Here is a 6540-nt window from a genome sequence, read left to right as displayed (position 1 = left end):
AAAGTTTATTATATTTTCTACAATATGTCTGTGGGAGATGCAGCACTAATAATTTTGGCACAATGTTTGCTTGTTATTGTGAGTGTGCACGGGCAACTACTATCATGTTTTTAGGTGACACACGAATTACTGTCTAATTTGAATAAATTGACTATGTAATAAACCATTGGAGATGGTCTAAAGCAAAATAGAACATGTATTTAAAACATGGTAAGAGCATACATTTATGTAAAAGAGATTTCAATTCCGTTTCACATAAAATAAGCCATGGGTAAATAAATTGGTCGTCTTTCACTGAAAATAAGATATACAATATGCTTATCGAAATTAGCTATAGTACTACATAACTTATCAAGAATTACTTTTAAAATATCCAACTGTTCAAGATGTGAAAGGGGGAAGGAAGTGTATTTATTGGGCTTCATTTATTATGGATTTGATTCATATCTCTTAAATTTTTATTTTATGAAGTTATTTGCAATCAAATAAATTGTTTAATTATAGTTCCATTTGTTTCATAATTATTAAGCTATAGTAATTGTAGAGTAGAATTATTGTGTGTTTATTGCATAGAAACAAAAGAAATTATCAGTATACTGAAAATACCAGAATACATAAATGAAGTAGTTAAATACTTATATCGCACCATAATTTTAATTTTAGGGTTAATATTTGGGGTGTATAAGCTGAAGATAATGGCACAGGCAACAAACTATGGGGCCCGCCAACAACATTCATGGTAGGTAGTTTTATTTTGTCCACGACGAACTCAACTTTTTTATGTTTAACCTCTATCTCCTCTTTTATTTCAAGTTTTCAACTAACTTAAATCTTATTTACGTTTTACTATAAAGAAAATGATGAACCCAATTTCCTAGGATTGTTGATGTCCAATTCCTAGCAATTTCAGGGCCGCGGGAATGTGCAGTTAATTAGCTAGCATTTATCGGTCACAATTAATGCGCTCGGACAATTTTTTGACGGTTAAAGTTCTCGTGTGCTGTTGCGAATCATTTCCAAGCTCATATGTATGTGCTCGATATTAGAAATGGGTCACTCACTCCTTAAAAAGCCTCATAAGGGGGAGGGTTATCCATCCTTATATAAAAGAGATAGGATCATCATCAAGCCGATGTGGGACAAGATATTAGAATTTTAAAAATGGGCCACTCACCCCTTAAAAGGCCTCATAAGGGGGAGGGTTATCCATCCTTATATAAAAGAGCTTACCATCCTTATATAAAAGAGATAGGATCATCGCCAAGCCGATGTGGGACAAGATATTAGAATTTTAACACGCTCCCTCACGTGTGGGCCGGAATGACACATCGGACTTCCATCACGTGGGTAGGCAAGAGAAGAGATAAAGAAAATAAACTCCATCATCGACTTGGGCCCGCTCTGATACCATATTAGAAATAGGTCACTCACCCCTTAAAAGGCCTCATAAGGGGGAGGGTTATCCATCCTTATATAAAAGAGATATGATCATCACCAAGCCGATGTAGGACAAGATATTAGAATTTTAAAAATGGGCCACTCACCCCTTAAAAGGCCTCATAAGGGGGAGGGTTATCCATCCTTATATAAAAGAGATAGGATCATCACCAAGCCGATGTGGGACAAGATATTAGAATTTTAACACGCCCCCTCACGTGTGGGCCGGAATGACACATCGGACTTCCATCACGTGGGTAGGCAAGAGAAGAGATAAAGAAAATAAACTCCATCATCGACTTGGGCCTGCTCTGATACCATATTAGAAATGGGTCACTCACCCCTTAAAAGGCCTCATAAGGGGGAGGGTTATCCATCCTTATATAGAAGAGATAGAATCATCACCAAGCCGATGTGGGACAAGATATTAGAATTTTAACACTCGACAAAGACATTTTGTCCAAACATAGTTCCGGTGCTCGAAAATTAACGAGAGGTTCCGTGCTCAGTGAAATTGTGTTGCCCGAGCACAAAAGCAGTGCTCAGACATAATGTGAGGTGTTCGGAAAACTAGTTTAGTCAATTTCACACTTCAAATTATTCAAATTTGCCTTCAAAAGGGCATTATAGATGTTGAGCAGAGTGCTGGACATAAAATTGACTCTTCAAACTCATACTTATGCATGTATGCATATGATATGCGTTTTGCTACTAACCCTTAGACTGGAAATAGTACAAATCAATTGGATAAAAAGTGGATTACACACACTTGTTTGGCTACTACAAATTCACTAATATCTTTGATGATTGTTAATAAATAGTGCACCCATTTTGATTTCCTTGCTTTTCTTTACTCGAGTAAAGAAGAAAAGAGTTTGGTAATCTAAACACGGTGAAGTTAATGGATTGAGCAAGCAGAATTAAAGAAAGAAAACAATATTGTATTTTCCTATGATAGATATGGAGGTGGCCTAAAGAATGAGGGGTCCATGCTTTTGACTTTGCATTGGACATTTGGAACACAATACTATTTAGAAATCATACTTCATCATTGTCGGTCTTATTTGATTTGAAGTCAACACGAAGATATATAGGACAATTAGCCTATATATGGAGAATCTAAACACGGTGAAGTTAATGGATTGAATAAGGATCTTTTTTAATTATTATTATAAATAACTAATTTAAGTTATTTTCTGAAAAGTTGAATGCAAGTACAGAGCTAGTTTGATTGTTGCAACTAACAAAGTTTCCTAAAATATGTTAATGTGGAAATATTATAAATTGTGGTCCATGATTTGCCCCTTGTAGGAATGGTGAAACATGGCACATACATAAACTGTGGGATATGACGGAAACATGAAATATATACTCTGTCACAAAATATTTTGTGCACTCGCCGTGACTAATAGCCATGACACTTATTTTAATATAAAACTTAATGATGTATGGTAAATAAAATGTAACTGAAAATAATTTTAATGTAAAATAGAAAATTATCTCATTAAACAAAAACTAAAAGAAATATAAGAGAATAAACTTTTAATACCAGCAAAAATATGACTATTGATTGTGGAGAAAGAAAGTGCTATTAATTACAATGAAGAAATCAAATGATATGAGGCTTGTGCAATAGTTCTTAAGTCTCACATTCCGGTAGAATGGAACGCTTAACTAACATATTGTGGACTTTAGATGGCGGAGGGAGTTACGCGGAGGAGGGGTGAGGTGGGTGACATTTCACCATGTACCGGCCTCTCTCACTCAATAGGATCTCAACATGAAGCCCATTCGTGAGTGTACTTAACTTTTTTAGATATTTAATTTAATTTTTTCAATCGAGAAAAATATTTTTAAATTTAAAATCTGTCACATTATTCAATATATTCATTACTCAGAAGAGTTCTATCCACTTTTATTTTTAATCTTCCAATATCTTTTATACCCAGGTATAACTACTACATTCAACTTAGAACTGACAATTTTCAACATGATACGATATAAAAATCTGACACGAACACGTATGAAATTAATGGATTTGATTAAACTTTATTGGGTTCGTATCTTTGTTAGAAAAACAGGCACGGAGTTTGTGTTCATGTCCGGTGCATTTGCCCAACTAGATGACTACTTATTAATTAAATGTGTTTTGTATGATTAATTAAACGTGTTTACTAATTATAACGGAAAATAATTAATTAACATTATACAGTTATGCATGTGAATGGGTGAAGTGATACAATAGAATATAAATGTATTCATCCACGCACCATTTGACACCTAGGCGTATTTAAGCAAATTCAAATTACAACCACTCTTCATCATATGATTTGTTATCATGATATATTGGATCATCAAAACTAAATGATTCACGCATGAAGAAGAAAACGAATTATTCTTCTAGAATAAAAAAGTCAATTCCATTTACTGTTACTATAGTTTTGTATCAAGTCTATTTTCCTTTTGAATTTTCTTTTCTGCCCTTTGTTTGGCTCACATTCTTTGTTAAGTTTGTGTTTACTTTGGAAGCTTTCATTTCTTTGTTACTAAGTTATTCTCAAATTTTTTATTGTTTTCTAATTCTTGATCTAACTTTGATTCGGACTTCGGAGGATACATGATCTTCTAAATCTCGATTTCATGATAACTTATCGATATTGCATGAAGATAAGTAGAAAAAAAAAAGAAACATAAAGTGGTGGTCGAATTTTCCTTTTATGCGTGTATATTTAATAATTGGTATTATTATTGTTATTATTATTATTATTATTATTATTATTATTATTATTATTATTATTGTTATGGGTATTATTATTATTATTATTATTATTATTATTATTATTATTATTATTATTATTATTATTATTATAGCACAGTCATACTATATGGTTAGAGGACCTTATCGTAATCAACTGAAGCAAAGCAAGTTATTCCATGGAGTTGGTTGGTGCAGTTGTTGAAATAAATTTGAAATCTTGCAAGGATAGTTGTCTATCGTTTTTTCGATGATAAACAAACGCTCAAGCCATAAAACGGCGAGCTATAGAAAGGCAAGCCAGAAGGCAAAGTCACCAAAAAACAAAAAACCCCTACCTCTCAGAAAAAGGAACCAAAACAAGCAAAAAGCAACCTAAAAGCAGCTCCACTAAAGCAACAAACCAACCATCTCCTCATTAATCCAAAAACAACAAAGCCACAAAAGAAGGAAAAAACAACAAGATCCCAAAACTCAACTAAAAGTCAGCATAACCTACCTACCTCTTCGTGATAGTTGTCTATCGTGATTCTATTTTTGGGTAATTTTAAATTTTAGTTATTCGTTCATCAAATATATTTCATGTATGTATATGTGTTAGTGTACGTGATGTATATATACTTGATATGAGATGATGATCGATCGGTATAACTCTAACATCCAATAAATTATGTCATACTCCTATTACATATTTATACAGTGTGGTAGATATCGATCGAGCCAGACCATAAATTTAACAATTTGTGTATGTTGTATGATTTGTTGATTTTTACAACAATTGCTCACCCAATCACATAATTAAGGGTGCGGTGTGGATAATTGGTGACAGAAATATAGTATAAGTAGTAGATATAAAACAGAGAGTATGTTACTAGATGATATGATGAAGGATAGGAGAAGAGCTAGTGAAAGGAATGAATAAGATAGAAAAGGTTTCAACTTTCAACAATGAATTGATGAGGTTCGCCACTTGCATTATTGCAATTTGCTAACGTCTTTATTACAACTAACACAAAAATGGGGTTAAAATATTTATGGGACAAAGATTTTTATGTGCCTGCCATATATCTTCTACGAGTAGTAATTTTCTTTCCTATTTCTTTTTTTTTCCCTCGTGGGTGGGGATGTTCCACTCCTAGGAATTTTACTACTCCTACTATTAATTTTAATTAATAAATTAAAAATAGTACTCTAGTAGAAGTAGTATAATTTTAATTGCTACACCCTACATAATACTTAGTACCACCTCATTTCTGATTTTTCTTTATCGCAAATATTTTAAAAAAAAATCAAATTTCATGTATTTACATTCAAAATAAAGTTTTGGATAAAAGAGAGTATGTATTAAACGAAAAAATAACCCTATTCAATTTAAAATAGATAAATCTAAGCTAATTATATACTACTAAAATTTAAGAGGTTTTTTTAGCTCATATCATACTTAATAAATTAAATCAATAAATATATATTAAATTACTAAATACTCCATATTTGAAATTAACATAACTCAAGAGAATGTTATGGGTATATCAAAAGGTAGAAGAATATATATAACACATTTGATTATCAAAAGAATATCATGTCCTCGTAAGTGTTCATGTATATTGTGCCTAGCTATTCCGAGTTCTATACACCCCACATACAATAAGCCCCCTCCGAATCTAATTTTGTTAGTTTTTATGTTTAAAGTAGAAAAAAATATAACTTGTGAGAATTATAAGGTACATTTACTTATAGTGTGCAAATGGTTGTGTTTGGGATTGGAATTTTATGGAATTGAATTAGATGTTATACTATTTTAATTCAATTTAAAATTTTTTGTTCCATCGAATCACGTTATTGTAATAAAATTGTATTCTAATTCTAAATTTAATTTTTAGTTATTTATTTATGTGCATTATGTATTTCTAGATTAATTTTCAATAGATTTTGAGTTGTTTGTATGAGTTTAAGTGTTCTACTACATTGTTGTGTTTGTGTGTGTGCAATATGTATTTCAGAGGTATAAGGAATTCTAAATAGTACTCCTAGTATTTCTATTTACTTTGGAAGACTGGAAATTATAATTTAATTCCATATCTAAATATTTTTATAGTAATCTATACAATATATAAAAGGACAGTTTTGGAGAAATTTACAAAATTGCCATTTAATTTAAAAAATTATATTAAATTAAATATATATAATTTAAAGACTATTAAATGTGTGATTAAGTGGAGGGAGTGGAGGTTTTATATAGTTATATGTAATTAAGTGGGAGGCTCTTATACGGATGTTGCGGTTTAAAAAAAGGTCGCATGAGGAATCTTTAAACCCATTAGTAACTTCCTCCCCATTCTCACTTATCT

Source organism: Salvia hispanica, chromosome 5 (genome assembly GCF_029641045.1).
Source record: "Salvia hispanica isolate PSC_SH4W2 chromosome 5, Shi_PSC_v1, whole genome shotgun sequence".
Lineage (NCBI taxonomy): Eukaryota > Viridiplantae > Streptophyta > Magnoliopsida > Lamiales > Lamiaceae > Salvia > Salvia hispanica.
The sequence above is the reverse complement of the archived record's forward strand: the minus strand, read 5'-3'. Positions refer to the sequence as shown.